The sequence below is a fragment of the Tympanuchus pallidicinctus genome, unplaced genomic scaffold, assembly GCF_026119805.1.
Source record: "Tympanuchus pallidicinctus isolate F22 unplaced genomic scaffold, pur_lepc_1.0 scaffold26, whole genome shotgun sequence".
NCBI classification, from domain to species: Eukaryota; Metazoa; Chordata; class Aves; order Galliformes; family Phasianidae; genus Tympanuchus; species Tympanuchus pallidicinctus.
This window is the reverse complement of record NW_026294743.1, coordinates 2650554-2672050: the sequence shown is the minus strand read 5'-3', so window position 1 is coordinate 2672050 and position 21497 is coordinate 2650554. Positions and strand designations below refer to the sequence as shown.

The 21497-nt window shown below is 44.1% G+C and overlaps 1 protein-coding gene across 4 annotated transcripts in view; it reads right to left on the bottom strand.

Moving 5' to 3' along the window:
• Positions 1-21497, bottom strand: part of ZNF827 (zinc finger protein 827) — a 132933-nt gene that overhangs the window by 84983 nt on the left and 26453 nt on the right. The gene's annotated exons all lie outside the window — the stretch shown is intronic.

The window sequence follows — 21497 nt, the reverse complement described above, 5'->3', positions numbered from 1 at the left end:
TTATGGGATTACAGAATGAAAATTAAAACAAATATAAAAGAAGGTAGATGTCACATCATTTCAAAGAAATGCTCACAGGAAAATCGCTGATGAGATAGATTAGTTAAGATTGCCCTAACTTCAGCAGTTATGCACCAAGAAAAGTCCGGGAGTCTACAGACACAGGAATTGATAGTGACAGAAGGCTTCGTTCTTATTATCTTGATATCAAATACTTGATGTATGTAAAGGTTTCAGATATGATCATTCAAGTTTGTCTCAATCTAAACAACTTACAGTTGCATTTGTTGGCTATTTGGCACCCGAGTCATCTTCCCAGTTTTTTGCTCCAATACACTTCTGGCTCTTATCTCTGATATTTTCCTACCCTTGAGCTTTTGTTTAGTCTAACTGAAGCTCGATTCAACTGGGAGTACAAGCAGCAGTGTAACAGCATATCTTATTCCATCTGAAATGCCTATCATAATCCATTTTATGTATTATCTCATACTACACGCTATACCATGGCCTACTGAAAGAGTAGGTCATCCTAGTTACAGGTATACGCCGGGGAACTGAGTAGTCCTGCAAGATGTCTAAAGAGTTTACAGAGTTGTATTAGATGAACCAGAAAGCCACCCGTAAGGAGTTCTATGGAACCAAAGAGTGACTTAGATGAGTAGTCAAATAAAAAAAAAACTTTTTTTAGAAAGAAAACAAACAACGATGGAACAACCTAGAGCTTGGCTTCATGCGCCTTCTGTCAAGAACAGCAAGAAAAGAGGGAGACACAACAAGGATGAGAAGCAGATGAGACCAGAGAAAGCATGGCTAACTGTAAAGGCAGTTGTCTAGTCGAGGACAAGGAAGAGGTGAGGCGAAGTAAATCTCTGTGCTCATATCTGGCTTCCAGGGAGGTTTCAACCACCACCGTTAACACATCAAGATTCCATGTCCCGCTCTCTCCCATCTTCTTTCTTTCCTATTCCTCAAACAAGGATTAGGGACCTGGCCACAGGCCAAACTGCACTGTTCTGGCAGTCCGTTGCAAAATAGACTCTCTTCACAGGTGCTGCAACCCAGATTCCATCACAACCATTACCACCAGCATCATATCCAAGTACGAAGAGTTTCCCATCGTACAGTGGCAGCACATTCAGGAAGAGAATGCAGCTCCAAGTCTCCGTTACAGCTCTGCAACAGTCAATCAACTGCTGATGTACATACTCCAGCCCTTTAAAATTGGAGTACATAAGGATGCTCTCTTCCTCAAGTCAAACTGATTAAGTACCACTGGCAAATAAACCTTGAAATTTGTCAGAGTGGTTGCTAGCCACCCTGGGCAGAACAGTTTAAGTGAAGTACGGAAAGTATAAGCCATACTGGAGAGGATCCAGGATAAAATTAGAGAAGAGGAACTTGAAGTCCTCACTGTTAACAGAATATTCAGTGAGAACGATCTGCCGCAGAAGTATCATGGCAGAATTTAGTGTAGACCAGAAAACAGATGAAGGTGATAAGGACTGAATACAGTAAATATCTTCAGATGAATTATGTACATCGTGTATCATTTTAGCAATGAAAAAAATGATTACAAGAGATCAGTCAGTATTATCACCTAACTTCCTAACTCACATCATCTCAGAGAAAATATTCACAGAAATCCTTGCTAACTACACAACCAGGCAGTATCAAAAGAAATACTCTGGCATATCCTACAGAAATCACTCCATCCAGTCCCATACAAACTACCCTTTTTTTGTATTCAAGATGTCTTTTCAAGCACTTCAATTTTTTTTTTTTTTAGAAGTGTTTCTGTCATTTCTTGGTCTCAACAAATTGTGGGTTCCCACACTCTGCTCATTATGTGGATGTTCAGTTTGTAGAACTACTTCAGAGAAGCTGGATGCACTGTACACTGACATACCCAAACTCTACCTCTAAAAAGCATTTACAGTCACATTGGATTAGGCTATACATCCGGAGAGCAGTAGCACTGTTGATTTTCCCAAGGGGATGCTTGCAAGAAAATCATGATTCTAATAAAGACACAAAGGCCTGCCTCAACTTCTTTTATTACATCAACAGCAGCAAATAAAACTTAGAAGTCACAGTTACATAAACAGTCATGTGCTAGAGTGCCCTCAGTCCCCTATTTTCCCTTTATCGTTTCTGTGACCTATAATAGGTAAGCAGCACAGTAAGTCACTGTCCTCTTTCAACAGAATTTCTGGCTCGCTCACTTATCAACGGGATGATTATTCAACTCTTGACCTCATCACAAAATGGTTTAGCAGCGTTGCTGGTGCTTGAACCAAATTTCTCTACTGCAGGCTGACCCAGAGAGAGTAGCACAGCTGCAAGAAGGAACTGCCAAAAAGCAATAACTCTTCTGTTCTGTCCTTCACCCCTGTGTTTAAGATGTGTGAAAATATTCACACAATTAGATAGGAAAAGAAGCCCTAGGTAGAGCTCTCTATTTCATCTCCACATCTTCTAAAATAATGATTTTCCTCACTGGAGGGAAGGAGAACAGGGGAAAAGCAAGGCATAGCCTTTAAAGACAGGACATATATCCTCTGCTTTCATCCCTAACTTAAAGCGAGTTTAAAAAAATATACTTGCGAGAAATATCTCAGAATACTCATCTAGCAATTTCTCTAGCACTTGTTCTAAAAAACAGAAAAGAAAAAAAAAGGCTCCAGGATGAAAAAGATTATAGGAAGACAAATTAATTACCTCACAGTAACTGGAACTGTTCAAGATGCTTCGCCCTCATGCACAAACAACAGTGAGTGTGCAGAAATCCAGGTTTCCCAACTGCTCTCCAGCTACAAGAAGTCAAAATGCGTGCACAGCACTGTTTCCTTTCAGGGACAGAACCCAGCTGTTATGGACTCCAAGGAAGAAGGGAGGCAGGATGTATTACTGAAAAAGCTCATCACAGCCAACATAAAACTACCTTTATTTCCTTTCCCTCAAAGGAGAAGGATTTTGTCATAGATGGGAATCAGACACTTACCTTTTATTTTCAGGCTAATGTCCTAAAATAAGTGTGTCAAATGGGTTTCATTACCTGCCAAAAAAGATCCTACTGTTACTAGCTAGGTAACCATGAAGAAGGACAGAAATAGATGGCTTCTCCTGAGGTGAGCTGTCACTACTTAATGAAGGCTCTTCGGTCTATTGACAAACCACAAAATAGGACATTACAGTTGTAGCAAGTCTGATCTTTGCAAAAACATCAAGTTGTTCAGAAGATTACTGCTAGTTCATCTTACCTCCAAGACTGGCTATTCTTTTGTTCTAGGCAAGAGGATATAGTTATCATCTGCAGGATCTGGTTTGAGAAGTGTTGCTTCCAACAGGATTCAGAGATTCGAACACCAAATTAACAGGCACTGCCTTCAAGTGCAATCAGAATACACTGTTAAGGTGACAAAACCTTATGACTGACAGAAACCGTAGTCCTGTGCCCAATCTCATGTTTTCTCAGGTCTTTATCTGACTGCTTGGTGAGCCAATTTCAACTCGCTTAATCCGGCAGAAAAGTTCTCAGTCTGCCAAGAAGCTGGAATAAAACTTATGTGCATGAGGTAGGAATGGGGAAGTAGGAGTTGGTGGCCTGAAAGCACTTATACTAGACAATAATTTGAGCCACGCTTTCCCTGAGGTCTTTTGCAGTACAAACCACATCATGTTTTGTTAAGAAAAAACACCACAGATTCTCCCTCCCAAATCTTCACAGTGTACTCCTACGATTCCCGGAGAGAACTTGGTCCTTGTGAGAAGTATGGTCACGACAGGCAGTTTCATGAAGGCTGCTTTACCTACCTGGGACATCTACAGCTAAGCCACCCATCAAAGATGATTTTAATACTATTTAAAAACATTTATCCCTAGAACTGGGCTGCAACATGTTCGTGAGAGAAGAAAAGCCTTAAAGACCTGAAAACAATGTCTTAACAGTAAGGCCTACTAATCAGAACACCCTGAGAAGTATGTGGGCAGAACAATGTCATACACTGTTAATATATATGTATAATTATGTATGTGCAATATTTGTCTCCTTACAATTTAAAATGACTTTGTTTTAGCTGGATTTTCCCTGCTCTCTGAAGCTCACTGAGCTGAAGCACTCAAGGTGTGTGCACAAAACAGAATGGAACACACACGGCTTTAAAGGAACCTTTTTTAAGGACCATTTCTCAAGCAGTACCTCAAATAAAGAGCTTTCATTCATTCACTTGACCAATACCTAGAAGTCCTGGAGAGACTGTAGACAAAAACCGTTGATTCTGATGAATGAGGTTTTTAGAAGAAACAAATACTCCTGAAGACAGCTTACTCTGCAAAGGCTTTGTTAGTAGCCTCAAGACCGATCCTTGAAGCATATAAATTGTCAGTCTAACAACAGAAAATCATGTTCCCTACAAAATGTATTTTACTGTACCTACGTTGTTCTTGTAATGCTTTTACAGAGACTAAGCAAAGTACCACAGCCAACCTTACTGAAAAGTTCTTCCACAGGCCCTCGTTAACATCCTGTAATAACACATAGTTGAGTGTAAACACACCTTTCACAAAGCTAGAGATTGTGATCACACTGAGTTATACGCTGAAGAAACATGGCCAACTGAAATCCTGGACATTAAAATATCTAAGGAATCATCTCTTTTTTCTGATGAAAAAGAGATTGTGGTAAAGCATCTGCTATAAAACTAAACACTTGTTTAGCCACCAGTTCTGAGTCAGATTCAAAAGCCCCTCAGTCAAGAATTTCAGGCTTCCTGCATCTTTTAAAGCCAGCTACAATACCAGAGTAAGGCTATGACAGAGTATTACAAATGTGAGGACAAACTAAATGTGCAGGAGATCAACTGTTATTCCACAGCTGCATTCGAAAAGCTTCGAATCAGCTTCAACCATCTTTGATGGTTCAAGTAGTTCATGTGCAAACCTACCCAGACACATTTCTTGCACCTGGCATGGCAGCATACCATTTGTTTCAGCACACATTTACCTTAGTGAGCTCATTTACCTGGTAAGTTCAGCACAGCGATTACAAATTCTACTTTCCTTTAGTTATAAGCAAGTTTTAAAATTCATACAATTATTTCCAGTTGGTAAAAATTTGTTTGTTTGTTTGTTTGCTCTAGATAGATGTTTATAGCAATAGGCTGTTTCAGTGAGTAAGCACTGAATACCGAAAGGTAACTGAGACACTGAAACATCCAAAATAAGAAGACTTAAACATGATTCTTCATGCTCATATTATTCTTACCATATAAAGAGTCAAGGCCTACCACACCAGCCTACCTCAGAAAGATCAAATTATTGTGGGAGATAATCACATAAACGCCAAACAGTCAGTATAGCAATCCATAATATTTTACTGCCATGCTTGAATGAAAATTAACTCCACGAGTAAGACAAGATTTTGTTCCTTGGGGAGGTCATGAATGAAGTGGGGTTTTTATTGTTGTTGTTTGTTTGTTCTTTGGTGTGGTTTTTTTTTTTGTTTTTTTTTTTTTGGGGGGGGGGGGGGGGGAATTGGATAATTACACACAAATCTAGAACCTACAGGAAGCTCAGTTACTCATTTCTAAACAAATATATGATCTGTAGTCTGATTCCAGGCTATAGTCTTCTGTTATATTTTTGAGGCTGAAGACACCACAATCAACATACACTTTTTTCCTGACAAGATGTGAGGTTGCAGTTACCCTTGCCTCACAAAAGAAAAGAGTGAAGGAGGGAAAACTGCAGTCAGAATAAGCAATCGCCATGAGCTCAAGCACTGAAATACACCTGCATTCTCAAATCTACCAGCATACAATTTTGTTTAGGCGTTATAAAAAACAGGATCCATTCACTTGGACATTTCTGCTTGAGAAATGGAAGGATCATACTATGTTACTAAGATACCTAGAAGAAAGAAAGAAAAAAAAAAAAAGAACAACCACCTCAGTTCTTTTTATTGATGGACTGGGAACACAGGAATGACCATGGAACTAGCCAATAATTTGACACATGACCCAGAACAAAAAGCTCAAAAATAGAGGAATTCTACGTATTTTCAAAGAGATTAGCTTCTGCCTTGCATAGCAGAACTAAGACCATCAGAATTTTTTTCTGCACGTCGTGCAGTGCCTTTTCGGTGCTGTGGTGATCAATCTCCAAGAAAAAGACTATGCATAACACAGGGTTTAACAGACCTATCTGCTAAACGGATAGCTCAAGGCATCTAGCCTGCCCATGATAAGGTGTGTGGGATGGCATAACTAAGTGAGAGTGACGGTGTGCTAATGGGGCCCTTCAACCTGCTGCCCTGAGATATGCTGCAGAGTCACAACACACTTGAAATCTTACGACAACGAGTCAGGGATCACTGAGGTAATAGGAGAAGGCAAGAACTCAAGGGGAATGCTTCAAAGGGATTAAGGAGTTATCCTCCAAGAAGGCAACAAGGCCAGCTACCCGGCTGAAGTGCTTCTACACCAATGCAATGCAACTTGGGAAACAAACAAGAGAAGCTGGAAGCCACTGTGCTATTAGAAAACCACGACGTAGTTGCCACCACTGAAACCTGGTGGGATGACTCCTGTGACTGGAGTGTGGCTATCGGTGGCTAGAAGCTGCTCAGAAAGCAGAGGCAAGGAAGGAGGGGAGGAGGAATCGCCCTCTACATTTGGAAAGGAAGAGAGTATGAAGAACTATCCCACAATGGCCATAACCAAGTTGAAAGCTTATGTGTGCGAGTAATAGACTGTGGTAACAAAAAGAGCCCTGTGGTTTGTGTCTGCTATAGACCACCTGATCAGGTAGAACCTGCTGATGAAGCTTTCTTCCTCCAGCTACAGGAGGTGTTGCAATCGCAGGCTCTTGTCCTACTAGAGGACTTCAGCCACCTTGACACTCGCTGCACAAGTTGCACAGCAAGCGGGAGGCAATCCAGGAGGCTCCTGGAATATACTGAGGAGAAGTTCTAGAGCCAAGCAATAGATAGCCCCATCAGGGGAGATGCGAGACTGGACCTGCTGCTCATCAGTGTAAGTGAACTGATTAATAACTTCAGGATTGGAGGCTGCCTGGGCTGTAAAAATGAGGGGTGGTGGAACTCAATATCCTGATGGATATCAGACAAACAAAGACTAAAATCAGGATGCTTAATTTTAGGAAAGCCGAATTCCAGCTCTTCAGGGGGTTAGTCAACAAAACCCCCTGGGAATCAAGGACAAAGGAATGGAGAGGAGATGCAGCAAGTGAGGAAGGGATGGCAAGAGACCAACATTGTCAAATCAGGGCCTGTCGGTCAAAATGGAAGAAGAAAATGCATAGGTAGTGGAAGCAGGGACAGGTAGCCTGGGAGACGCTGCTAGGCTGTGATGGACTGGGTCAGGAAGGCCAAGGCCCAACTGGAACTGGACTTGGCAAGAGATGCAAAGAACAAGAAAGACATCAACCAGGTACATCAACCAGAAAGGCAAAGTCTAAATAGGTGTACTTCTCCTCTCTCCCTCAGCGAACAGTATAGGCAGGATGGTAACAACAGGCAAGGAGAAGGTTGAGATACTCAACTTTTTTGCCTCAATTTTCACTGGCAACTGCTCCACATACACCCCTCAAGCTAATGGTTCAGAAGGTGGGGACTGGGGGCGCAATATACCTTCCACTGTAAGCAAAGATTACGTTTGTGACCACCTGAGGAGCCTGAACATCCAGAAGTCTATGGATCCTGAACAGATGCATGTCAGAGTCTGAAGGAATTGGTTGATGCAGTCACCAAACCATTCTCAATATTTGAAAAGTCACGGCAGTCAGGTTAAGTCCCTGGTGACTGGAGTAAAAGGCAACGTCACCCATTTTTAAGAGGGGTAGAAGGACAACCCAGGTTAACTACTAACCTGTCAGTCTCTCCTCTGCGCTGGTAAAGATCATGAAATAGATCGTCCTGAAAGCTATGCTAAAGCACATGGAAGACAGGGAAGACAGAATTGGACCAGATGACCTTTAAGGGTCCCTTCCAACTCCATGGATTCTATGATCTTCAAGCAGTTACATACTTCTTGGTTCTCAGTGGTATCTCACAAGGTTGTGGCAAACACGAAGAAAATACGGAAACGCACCCTTTTGGGTGTTACCTTCATGCAGTGACCTCTTCACGAGTAGTTATTGCAGAACTGAAGTAGGACATTAAGCATGAACAGTACAGTTTCACTAATTGTATTACGTAAGATCTAGGTGCCCAAAAGAGTTGGAAAGCTTTGCTTTTTAATCTTCATTTCACTTGGTAACAGATAAAATTTGTGGCTCACTTTATTTTGCATAGATCTGTGTCCTCCGTATTTGAAACACCTCTGTAAACTGTCTGCTCTTACTCACGCAGTGCCTTCATCAGCTAACAATTCATCTTAATTAAGGCCTGCACCTGCCCTGCCACCTCCCAGAACTGGCTGCAGTGATAGCTGTCTCAATTCTTTACTGCAGCAGAGTGCATCTTCATTGCCTGAAATGTACTGCAAGCCTCAGCACAGACACCATCCCAATGACAGAAAGCAGGCACAAAAATCCTTACATGTTCCAAACAGTTTTGAGCAGACAAGAATAAAGAGTTTGGTTTATGGTGCACGTTATTATAACATTGGTTTACTCTTCAGTATGTCAGCTCATTCTAGCATGGTTATTCATTTAAAACTGACAAGGTTGCCACAACAACATGATTTTAGTCATCCTTGAAGTTGGAAAGGAAGTGCATGAGAAGCTGTGAGTGTCAATTCATCCCACAAAATGGGCTGACCAAAGTGAGGAAAGTGTTCAAGAACGCCACTGTGTTGCACACAAACAATTTGACACAAAGATAAATAGCTTCCCGATCACAACAGTTATTTAGCATTACTGCTTACGCACAGTGCTAAGTTCATGGAAAGTTCTCAAAATACCCAAAAGACTGAAACTGATCTAGAAGCACCAAGGAAAATCCACAAAGCACCTCTGCTCTCAGCTGTGCTGTGGAGGGCAATTTCAAACTCTTCTGAGGAACAGACCGTTGACCAGAAGGCTAATCGAGGCACCAAAGCTTCACAGGCTGATTACCTGATCCTTCAACCATTCATTTTAAGAGGTGCCCTCATGTGTTGTACACACCATATAGAATTGGTACCCTTAAGCCATCCAGAGTAAATTTACCATAGCTACCACTATGTTGTAAGGGAAAAAAAAAAATCTGCTAAGGTTGATAAATCAGTGAATTATCTGCTTCCTTGACTCTTGTGTAGATTTTTTTAACTTTACATTACTAGAACCAGTACACGAGAAGACGATCTGTATGTTGCCAAAACCAACTGTTTAAATTAGCAGGAAATGCTTAATTACTACAAACAAGATTAAAACAATCTTATTAAAAAATAATAATAATAATAATAATTCTGAACAGCAAAGTCATAGCTCCAGAAAATAAAGCTCCCCCACTGTCATTATTTGAGGCCAGTGACTCCACCTTTACTTCTGTCTTGCTTTCCGCTTTGATAAAGCAATTTGAAAATAGAATCACAGAATCCTTAGAGTTGGAAGGGACTTTTAAAGGTCACCTAGTCCAACTCCTTTGCAATGCACAGGCACATCCACAGCTCAATCAGGCTGCTCAGAGGCCCCTCCAGCCTAGCCTTGAATGCCTCCAGGGACAGGGCTTCTACCTCATCTCTGGGCAACCTGTTCCAGCGCCTCAGGACGCCCACTGTAAAAGACTTTCCTTACACCCAACCCAAATCTGCCCTCTTAAAGCTTGAAACCATTTCTTCTTGTCTTTCTCAGCCTCTTCTTGTAGGAGAGGTGTTCCATCTCTTGGAAAGTTTCCGTGGCCCTCCTCTGGACATGCTCCAACAGGTCCGTGTCTTTCCTGTACTGAGGACTCCACATCCACGTGCAGCACTCCAGGTGAGGCCTCACCAGCACACAGGGGTAGAATCACCTCCCTTAGCCTGCCAGCCATGCTTCTTTTGATACAATCCAGGATACAGTTGATTTTCTGGGCTGCAAGGGCACATTGCTGGCTTGCGTCCAGCCTGCTATCCACCAGTACCCCCAGGTCCTTTTTGGCAAGGCTGTGCTCAATCCCTTTGCCTCCCAGCTTGTATTGATAGCGGGGGTTGCCTTGACTCAAGTGCAAGGCCTTGCACTTGGCTTTGCTGCACCTCAAAGACATTCTCCTGGACCTACTGCTCAAGCCCGTCTAGGTCTCTCTGAATAGAATTGGTTTCCTGTACCTTTTGGAAGACATAGTCAAGTTCTGAAATAGAGAAGGGGAGAACTCCCACCAGATGCAACAATGTAAGCCCAGCATAATTTCAGTACCCACGGAAACCCCTTTAGAAGGTTTTGAAATCACTGGGAAAAACAAACAAACAAACAAACAAACCAAAAACCATACAGCAACATTCAGCACATACCTAGCCATTTCAAGGAGCACATTTTCTATTTTTTCGGCTTACCTCTAGTTCCTCCGAGGGAAAATTGCTATCCACATGCATTACTTCAGCCATTGGTGCCTTGGTTTACCTGAGAAATTGCTATATGCATCTTTCCTACAGTAGATCTAATTCCAATACAAGCTCACTTTCAGGCTGACACTAATTTTTGTCAGACCATGTATACTGAGGACAACAGGCTGTCTGGCTCCCCGATTTGTAGTCCTATGCACTACACCAACACAAGAGAAGAGATGGAAACAGTATTTCCTTGTCTCTCATGCACAAGGTAGCTCTCGAGAGCACCTTCCTATGTCTAATCACTACTGCAGTGAACAGAAATCCAGCAGACACTCCCATGAAAGAATATTTAGAGACTTACAGAAAAACATGCTACTTCTAGTCTGCTTTCTGCATGACCGCTGGCTCTAACATCTCAAGCAAAGCCAACAACGTCTGGAATAGTACAAATGGCAGCATTAACTTTTCCTCTCGTCTTCCCCAAGTTTAAAGGCATAGCATGTCTTCTACTGAACCAGCTCCAAAAAGCTTTTCATTGTATTCTGCAACTATCAGTAGTCTTCGTTGATAAAGTAGTAGCACTACCAAAATGAAAAACAGATATTGCTCTATTTTCCTACATGCATGAAAATGCTGACCATTCTCTCCGGCTGATCTAGAAATCCTTTGGCAAAGGATTAAAAAAAAAAAAAAAAAGAAATAAAAGAATCATCATCATCAGTGATTAAAGCAGTGATTACATCACGAGTGGTTTTAGAGCTAAAAGAGGAAAACTCGTCTTCATCAATGTAGTAGTGCTACACTGGAATAAAAAGAAGATATCTTAACAGATATCTGTTAAGTTCTCTTCCAACAGGTGAGAAGAATCTCTGATGAGAACTTCTTGTTAAACTATTAGAAAAAGAAGGAAAAAGAAAAAATAATAAAAAAAAGAAACAAGAATCCAAAAAGCCAGACACTTCTTGTCTATAGACCATCCCTCCGAGCCTCCACACACCATCACAAACAGCCCAGATAGCTCTATGACGGAGTCTAGATCTCTTATTTGCAAAAAATATTACAAGCAATGTAGTTGTTACGTTCACACTAGGAAAACAGCAAGAAAATAAATCTTGCTTGCTGAAGGCAAGTTTTCATGTCCTGAGCAAAAATTAACCCAGTTGGCTCCTAAGAAAGGAAGGAGAAAACTGCCTGTGCTGTACATTTTGACTTGCGCTTTGACTTTCTGCTCAGCTCAGTATTTCCTTCTCTGACTACAAATAAAACAACTTCACAACGGCCCCAGTGGCAAAAGCAAATCCTTCCACTCAACTGAGAAGAGTCACTACATCTACACGCTCAATAATCCAGATGCTTCTGTTCAGTCTATACACAGGAGCAGGTTTTCTCCTGCATGGTACTGTAAGTATATGGTAAAGGAGGAACGCAACACGAGCCTTTACAGCTCTCTGTTTCTCCTGTGTTTCCCCTGTGCAATGAGAACTTCACCTGGGAAGGCCAAGACAACTTGCTCAACATTTGCACTGCCCCAACAGCACGCGGGCGATCAGAGCAAATCTGCAAAGGCGGCCCACTGTTACTGAGAGGCACTAAGCTCTGTTTTTCAAAATTAAGTTAAACGGAACTCAGAAAAGTCATCTTAGATTATCATAAATATTGAATTTGGGAAGGTTGCAACAGCAAATACTGTGAACTTTATTTCCCCTTTATAAAGTACCTTAAGAGAAAACCTGATGGTAACTATTCAAACCACTGACTCCTATAAAAACGCTGTTAAAATAGGCCAAATTGTTGCTTTAGAACACATTTACAAAGGTTGTTCTTCAGTAAAATCAAGGAAACAACAAACAGAAATTCCTACGTTACTAAAATACATAAGCCCTAATAAAGAAAACCAAGGAAGCCTCACATCAAGCTGCTGCAACATCTTCAACAACCCCTATCATGTCTACAGCTCCTGCCAAGGGGCACAGTGTGGAAGCCTCCAAATGGTATAGCATGTCAATGGTCAAGCGCTGCAGGTGAGAACAGACAGCATACCTAATCTAACGAAGATCAGTTTTTAGCTAATTTCTGGGATATGCAGATTCTCCAATTTTTTTTTTTTTAATATATTAAATGAGGGGCGCATTGTTTAAGTTTTACTCTCCTCCACTACTCACCTGAGTGCTTTATGCACTTGAGCTTTCAGTCTGCCTCAGAAACAAAAGGCTTAGGGTTTAGATACTGAAATTATTCCTTCCTACAAATGCCACAGGAATCTTGCTCCCTGTAATTTACTACTTTCCTCACTCCCAAAGTCAGATTAAAACACGGCAAATTATATTCTCTGTTTCTCTAATTCCTCCCAGAAGGAAGATATTACAGTATCTAAAGGAAGCTTCAAGAACTGTTTGTTTTGTCCTGCTGTTTGCTACCAAAGACAGCTGCTTTCTTTGCCCCTGAGAGGATTGCTTGGGGTTAACGAGCAAAGCCAACCAAGAGAGGATTAGGAAGCTACTTGTAGGGGTAGGCTAACACAGAAACAATTCTTCCCATGCAGAATAGGAACTCCTCAGCCTCAGACACACTAAGTCAGTGGTCTTAATTCTCATGCAAGCACCAAATAAAAAGTGAACCATCCTCAAAACTTAAATAAAATAAGGAGATTTAGGATTCTGTGCCAAACTCATTTTATAAGAAACTAATGCTATGGCTACTCAGGGCATGGGTCATTTCTATATTCTGCTCAGAAATTCACCTAAAATTCAGAGGAATGGTGGAGGAGAAAGGGATGTTTCACACCTACTTCCAGCCCATCACTGGATTACGGGATTTGATTTTTTACTGGTTGAAGACTCCGTGGGCTTTACCAACATTTTTTTTGCAGGCTAGGAAATGCCTTCGAAGACAACAACTCCGATTCTCATGAGAGTATGTCCATGCTAAATAACACAGTGCTATGTAGTGATATCTGAACCAGCCTGAGAATACCCTGAAGCATTATGGCTGAATTAACCTGAGTAGACTGCTGTGATAACTGCCTCCCATACACAAGGTAGCTTTATTAGAGCTTGCTTTGTTATCTCAACGTGGCATAGCACTGTGCAGGAAGACGTATAAGCAATTATGGCGAGATCCATTTATACCTTATGGGCAATGTACAAGTACCTCAAGGTGGGCAGAAGAGCCCCCTTCAGAGTTATTCTCTGTGCACAAAACTCCCTCTGGCAACACAGAATTGACAAAAGGATTGTCAACCCTTCCCCTCCAGAACAAGGAGCAGGATGAGAGCCTGTGGGCAGCAGAAATTAGAGCAGCTCTAGGCTGTTACGCTTACACTGGTGCCTAAGAAGGGCTCCTCGTGGCCTCAAAGAGCTAGAAATACAAAGGTAGAAAAGTGAAGATTCTGCTTCAAACACAGATGAAATGAGTCCTGAGGCACCAGCTGCGAGGTCTACATTTGACACAGCAGCCCACAAGGGGAGTGATTCCTGCTTCAGGAATGCAAGCAGGAACTCAAACAGCCTCAACACCTGCTGCTAGCTGGATCCAGTTGCCCAGTATTCTCTCTTTCCCTTACCTGCTCCTGACTGCACGATTATCTACTGCAGAAGATCTGCTACTATTTTCATTTTTGAGAAAATAAATTCACCTAAGATGAGTTATCATGGCTTATTTGTACTACACGAGTCAAAACGAAGTGGCTTACAAAGAATTCCTGTTCATTAGTAAAGTCGCGCATGAGGATCATCCATTACGCAAAATTCACGCTTGACAAAACCACCAATTTTTAAAGCATTTTTCAGAGAGTTACTTGCCATTTCTTTTAAGAACTCAACAGAATCCCCACTTCTGACAGCATGTTACAAACTCTATCAGGTATCAAGATCCAGGACACATCCAAAACACCTGTTTAAAATAGGGAGCTATAGTTTTAAAGTAAGACTTTACCAAATCTTCTCCATTACAGAAACTTCCAAGAAAAACTTCTCAGTGGCCTTAAACAAGGAGGACATAATTCTACTTATTTGCTTACAAAGCCTTCTGAAAGCAGAAAAGACATTCAAGCAGCAAATCTCAGATGAGGTCCTGCCGTTATAAACCCTTCTCGGGGGAGGGAGCCTCCAGAAGTAAAACCATGCTATCTAAAGGAATCTAAAGGAATGATGACAGGAGCTTGCTTTGAGTTGTTCTGAATAATTTATTTCTGTTCTAGTGACTGTCCCAAACAAAAGAAATGAAGCAACGCAAATGTACAGAGCCTAACTTCACTTTCTCAATCTGTTGGTTAAGTCAAGCACCACAAGACCTCTACTGCTTGGTAACCCTTTCATTTTTAATGCAACATATTTTAAGCAGCAGCTAAATCTGTAGTCTTGCATAACAAGCTTCTTTTTCTTGATCTACCGTACCATCAGCATTAGTCATCCCTTCAGCCCCAACTTCCATTCCTATCACCTAAGTACTGAAAAGAACGAGGGAAATGACTGCTTGTATGGTCCAGTTTTTCCTCTCCTTACTACCTGCTTCTCAAAAAAAAACCCCAAAAACATAACCCTTCCATGATTCCCAGTTAATTGAACTTGCACTCTGTGCCAACTCTTAACACCTCTCTCAACCTGCAAAATCTAACAGGTTAGTTTAAGCATTAGGCTTAAGCCGTGGGATTCTACTGTTGAGTGTAATTATACCACAAACATGAAATCCCTGGAAAGCCAAGAGAAACTTTAAGCAATAGAGCTAACTAGAAAGCCTACACCTACAGGCCTAAACCAAGCACGCCTGTTGTTTAGGCTAACTGGAGAACCAGGTTGTAAACACCACTGAAGGCACACGATGAGAAGAAAATTCATCTTTGGGAGCATAATGGTTCTGTAGCTATGACACTGAGTTAGTCTCCAAAACCAAAAACTGAAAGAGAAGCTCTTCTGTGAATTTTTGGATACAAGTTACTGAATCCTGCATGAAATGAGCCACAGTTGTTGGGGTGTACATGTGTAGGTGCGCAGAGCTACGCTGACTGCACCCTGCAACATGCTTCCTTTGAACTCAAGTCTGGGTACAGCCTGAGTTTTAGAACTCAAACTAAAATTATTGGGGGAAAAAAAATCCTTGGGGAAAGGGTTAGCAACCTTCTTGAGGTTATTTTTCCTTCAGCCCATATCGAACCACATCATTTACTGTTGCTTATAGAAACAACTTTAAAATATGAAGTAAAAAGTCAGGGGGAGAGAAAAAGAGAATCTCTTGAAAACTGACAACCATTACATACTGCTAGCTGCTTTGAACTCCAAGATTTCTGCATACTGTTTTCATGAAACACACAACACTTCAGGCTCCATAAACCACGAAGGGGGGTTATATATGTAAATTCCAATGGTACACATCATAGTATCACGACTGACAAACTAGGCAAGAAAAAAACGGTAAACCAGAACAAAACATTACTTAGAATATAAATTCATCAAGTATGACTCTGGAGTAGTTTAACAGCTCTAACAGTAAAAGGATTCCAGGCACAAGCCAAATTAGCTCTTCCTAACCATCTGAACTAATGTCCACATTATGATTTCTTTGCAACGTGAAAAGAAAAAAGGTCCTCTATATGGTGCTTCATGACAAATCATATGCCTAGCAAAGCTTCATGTTAGAAACCCTTTTAACTTCCAAAAAGTCCTCTTTTGTAGGTCATGCTCTCATTATCTTGCTCTGGGATCTTGTCTGATTAAATTATAGGAAATTACTAATACTTCACTTTGAACAGCCAGCTCCTCCTGGCTCTTCTTCTTTCTTTTTTTTTCTGTTAAACTTAATTCTTCCTATTTCTGCCTTCTTACATATGAAAAATACAACAATCATGCTACAACAAAGATGAAGCTGTACTTTCTTTGTCCATTTTAAAACTGAAAAATAAAAAATGCATTGTCTACACGTTCTTACATTTCCCATTCTACTGCTCTACCTGCGGGCTTTCCTGCTTTGCCGACTAAGAAGCCTGTCTTTGTTTTATACTTTTTTGTCCCTCTGCTCTCTCTGAAATTTAATTCATAAGATCTTAAACCTTAAGTAACTTAACGAGCACAACACCAATTCTTTGTTACTCTGATTCACACCTGAGTGAGATCTACTAATATTTCGTACCGTCAGACAACACTAAGAGCCTACCAGTGAATGACTTCAGACACTGACCACTGAATGACTCGATACAGACATTTCAGACGTCAGAAACAATCCCCATAAAGAGTGAAGCTATTTCTGAAAAGTCTATAATGAGACTTTGCTGTAACGGCGTGAGACAAAATAAGAACAGTGTTTCCAGACAGAGTAATGTGGATGCTACTCCATCCAGCTAAACGCTGCTGTTCATTTAAGAGGTACATTATAGTACCACCAGGACAACTACGATAATAGCAATGAAATTATTAACCTAATCATACTAAGAATAATAATTTTCCCTACGTGGACCCTCTTGTCAACAGTGAGCTATATCATGATCCCTGCAGCGGTGAGAGGTTAGAAATAGTAAATAGAAAATATGCTGAAAGCTTCCCCTTGTACAAGCAATGCCTGCTAGTAAGGTAATAAACACTGTTAAAAGAGAGGTTCCTGTTCCTGATAAAAACCCTTTGTCTCAAAGAAAAGCCAAATGCTGGTGAGGACTTTCTGACACCAGGAAGTCTTTTGAGCCCCCCCCCAACCCTCTCTCTCTTGCAGCCAGAAGGTATCATATAAAGCAAGCTGCAGAAATAAAAAAGGAGCAAGCTTTAAACCCCTTCTAATTCATCTCATTATCAGTATTTTCTTTACACTCTGATAATACAACCCACCATTAAAAAACATAATAAAAAGTTTCATCATATCAAACATGATGAAACTTGCTTGTTTGTTTTGTATAGAAACATTAGAAAACTACAACGCAGTATCTGGAATACCTAACACCAAACTTAACCACAAAAGCAAGAAAAGTTATGCCCCCTCATAATCACAAATCCAGCTTCTGATAGTTAAACTAAGATTATGTCAGCGTTTTATCTCCATCTTCAACAGAAGACAGCCAACAGAAGCAGTAGCTCATCCTTCATAACTCTGCATATAGCTTCTAATTGCCTGATGTGACAAACACAGGCTTGGTATAAATGATATTGTGGCATTCATTCACAAACAGCAGTGCGCACAAACTTTTGGGACCGGACCAAACCTCAGGGAACAGTGATTGCTGTGTTTGAGACAATGTAGCGATCCAGATCCTGAACATCTACTTGCTATCTCAAAACTTCCCAAAACTTTTACTTCTCAGGCTGATCTCTTCCATCTCACTTGTGTAAGGTGAGGAACTCTGAGAAAAGGACGTAATAGCGTGAGGTAGGATAGAACGTAAGGTGGTCAAGATAAGAAGAACAGAGGAAAACTGTATTTGTGAACGCATTTCCAAAGATTCTAACTGTACAGAGAAGAAAAAAATATTTGGATCGAAGCACTGAACAGCTGAAAGAGGAAAAAAAAAAAAGCACAAAAAAGACCCCACCTATGACACACTAAGGAACAAATAAAGTTCCTTCAAACATGCCAATGAAAATGAATTGGTTTGTCTGAGTAAGGTGCATCCAAAAGTACTCATGAGACACATGCGCACTGAATAAATTTTTAACTTATGAAGCTCTTTCAGTGCAAACTGAGGTGAGCTGCTCCAGTATTTTATTTGTATACCAAAGAGCCGTTGTCTATCCAAGAATTCCTGAAGTTCTGACCTCATTCACTCGTGCCTTAGATTAAAAAGGAAGCACTTTCTCTTATATTCCAGAATGCAAGTGAAGACTATCCACCAGCATCAGTGACTAAAGATTTCCAAAAATTACACTTCTTTGCATGCAGAAGCTCCAGCTGCAATTCATGTTCTCAGTGGAGTTTCCAATGGCCCATCCAACTGAATGCTGGGGGTCACTCTGCTGGGAGCAGGGCCCTTAACCAAACGACCTCCAAAGGACCCTTCCAAGTTGAACTGTGTTGTAAACAACTCCAGTAACTGTGAGCTCAACCTTAACCCTGCCCTTTTAAGCAAGTGATATTAATGCATCTAATGAAATCAACTCTTATTCTCTAAGCTACCTAAGCGTCAGCGTCTTGCAACTCACTTGAAACTCAGTGACATTGTTGTAATGGTCTCTTACATCTCTAACAAACCCTTAAGGTAGAAAATTTCTTTACCAGAGCAGGTGCTCTGGTGGTGCCATCTTCTTTTGGGAAATTATCTCGAAACTTACAGAAGTTATCAAATGAAGCCAATGAACAGAAGCGTCCAATATACAGAAAGATAAAATCAGGGTCCCAGTGGGCAGCAGCTGCATACCATCGTACCACGTTCTTCAGATGCACGTCAGCGTACACAATTTGTAAGAAATGAAATAAGGCCTGGAGATCCTGAAAACACTACTTTCTACCCGAGCTTCTCTAGAGCCCATAGGGTCACGCATCAGCTTATTTATAGCCCCACATTACTAAGCTGTTCAGTGTAACAATGCCTATTTGCTTTCCCAGCCACTGCAAGAGCATCCAAATTATCAGGAGATAGCGTAGGATACCACGTGCACCAAAAGCGGTCACACAGGCACCGAGTGCACCACACAGCAGTCCTGCACCAGCAGCGACCTGTGGCACAGCTCCGGGCTCAAGCGCAGCGCCAAACCCAGGCTGGGGCAGAACTGAGGCTCAGCGCAACCCGAGTCATCTTCTGGATGTGCAAGCAGGCTCCCTGTTCTAATGCTATCGTTAACACCTAACAACAAAAAGTATACGCAACCTAAGAAAATACATGGCTAAAACCTTCAGGGGGGGGGAAAAAAGTGTATTTTTCACAAAACGTCCATTAAAGAAACACATTACAAAAAAAACCAACCAGCCCCAAACCCACCCTTCATACCACTTGCACACCGAGTGCAGTGGGTTCCAGGCCATCCTCTGAATGTGCAGTGCTGCAGGCTGCATCTGCATTCCTACAATTCTTCCTTATTTACCCAACATGTTATTATCATATTTTTGTCAGAGGAGAGCTTTTAATTCAACGCAATCGGGCCATAGGAAAAATCTAAATAAATACAACCCACTAAGTACCATCAGCGTGGGACACAGCGAGCATGCTTCACACATCAGGAAAAAAAACAACAACCCAACACCTCTCGTGAATTGAACTAAAAAATTCAGCCAAAAGAGCTGCAAACGAGGCCGTGCATTTAAGAAACAAAATAAACACGGCGCCCGTTTCGCACAACGCAGACGATTGTCCCTTCGCTCGGAGAAGGCCGCGACTTTTCCTGGCGCGGCGGTCAGGAGGTCGGGGCCGCGGCGAGCCCGAGACGCAGCCCGCGGGCGGGGGCAGCGCAGAGCCGGAGCCGAGCCCGGCAGGCAGTGCACGGCAGCGCGAGCTAAAATGGAGCCCGGGCTGCGTGTCAGCCCGAGAGGCGGGCAGAGGGCAGCCGCGCGGGGCAGGGCAGGGGCAAGGTCAGCCGCCGCGCCGCCCGTGGGGCCCGCCCCGCAGCCTCCTACGGGCCGAGGAAATCCCCCCCTCCCTCCCCGCCGCGCCCCCGCTCACAGGGGGCTCCGGGCGGCGGCGCTGCACGCCCCCCCCCTCCCGCCCACTCCCCCACTCCCCCCGGGAGGCCCCCGCGCCGCCGGGCGAGGCCTCGAGCTCCCGGGCTTGGCCCCTGCCCCCGCCCGCCGGGCGCTGCAGAGGCGGCGCCGCCGCCGCCCCCGTGCCGGCCTCGCAGTGCGCGGGGAGCAGCGCACGGGGCCGCCGACTGCGGCGGGCGGAGCGCGGCAGGGCTGCACGGGGGCGAAAGGAGAGAGAAGGGATGAGGGAAAGGAGCAAGGAAGGGAAAAGGGGGAGGTGGAGAAAAATCGATAAAAAGCGCAACTCGAACCTTCCTCAAACCAGCGAAAAGAAAACGGGGAGAGATATATTCGCCGGGCTGCGAGTGCCGCCCCCCGGCCTGGCCCCCGTGCCTCCGAACGGCGGGTTCGGGGCAGCGCTGCCCCTATCGCTCGGAGCCGCACCGCACCGCGCTCCGCCCGCAGCGGCGCCCCCCGGCAGCGGCAGGGCCGGGGCCGCCGCGCTGAACTCCCGCTGACCGAGTCCTCGGCCCCGCCGTGCCCCCGGCCTCGCGCGAAGAGCGCGCTCCGGGCAGATGCGCCGGAGACGGTCAAATGACCCCCGGCAACCACCCCCTGCTCGCCTCAAGGCACCCCCGGGGCCAGGCAGGGGCAAGGTATTTTTAGGTCCCCTCCCCTCCATCTCTCCCTCAATAGCTGCCGAGCGCTTAATGCGGGCAGGGAGGGGGAGGGGGGGGGGGGGGGGGGGGGACTAGAGGATGAAGGAGAGCGGGAGAAAAGTTAACTGTTTTGCAAAGAGGGGAGAAAATAGGAAGGAGGGGGCAGGGAGCGAGGAGCAGCAGGGCAGGGGGAACCGCGTTGGGGATGCAAGCGTGAGCGTGCACGCGGGGTGCCCGCAGGCGGGAGCGGCGGGATGCACTTTAGCCCTGTGCTCTGCTGCTGGCGGCTGGGGCAGCGCCGCCGGAGCCCCCGATCCGCCGCAGCCAGCGGCAGCCCCGCGCGCGCCGCCGCCTCTCCCCGCTCCGCGGAGACCTCGCCGTTACGGGCCGCCTCACCGCCGCCGCCCCCTCCCCCGCCGGTCCCGGCTCCCGTAGGGGCGGCTGCGGGGTCGCTGCGGTTGCCTCCCCCCCCTTCCCCCCACAACCCAACCCCCCTTCCGCCGCCGGCCCCGGGGGGCCGTGCCCACCTCCCCACCCCGCCGCAACCTTTAGCCGCGGACAGACCTCTCGGCCGGTTCCACGCGAGCCGCCGGCAGCCGCTTCCCCGCTCGCCGCCCTCCCCTCCGGTGCGAGCCCCCCTCCCCACCCCGTTAACGGCACCCCCTCCCTCCGGCCCCTAAGAGCCCCACGCCGCCCCCCCAGAGCACAAATGCACAATCACGGGCGGGGGGAGGGAGGGGGAGGAAAGGGCGAGGGACGCGAAGAAAGAAGGGGGGAAAGGAGAGAG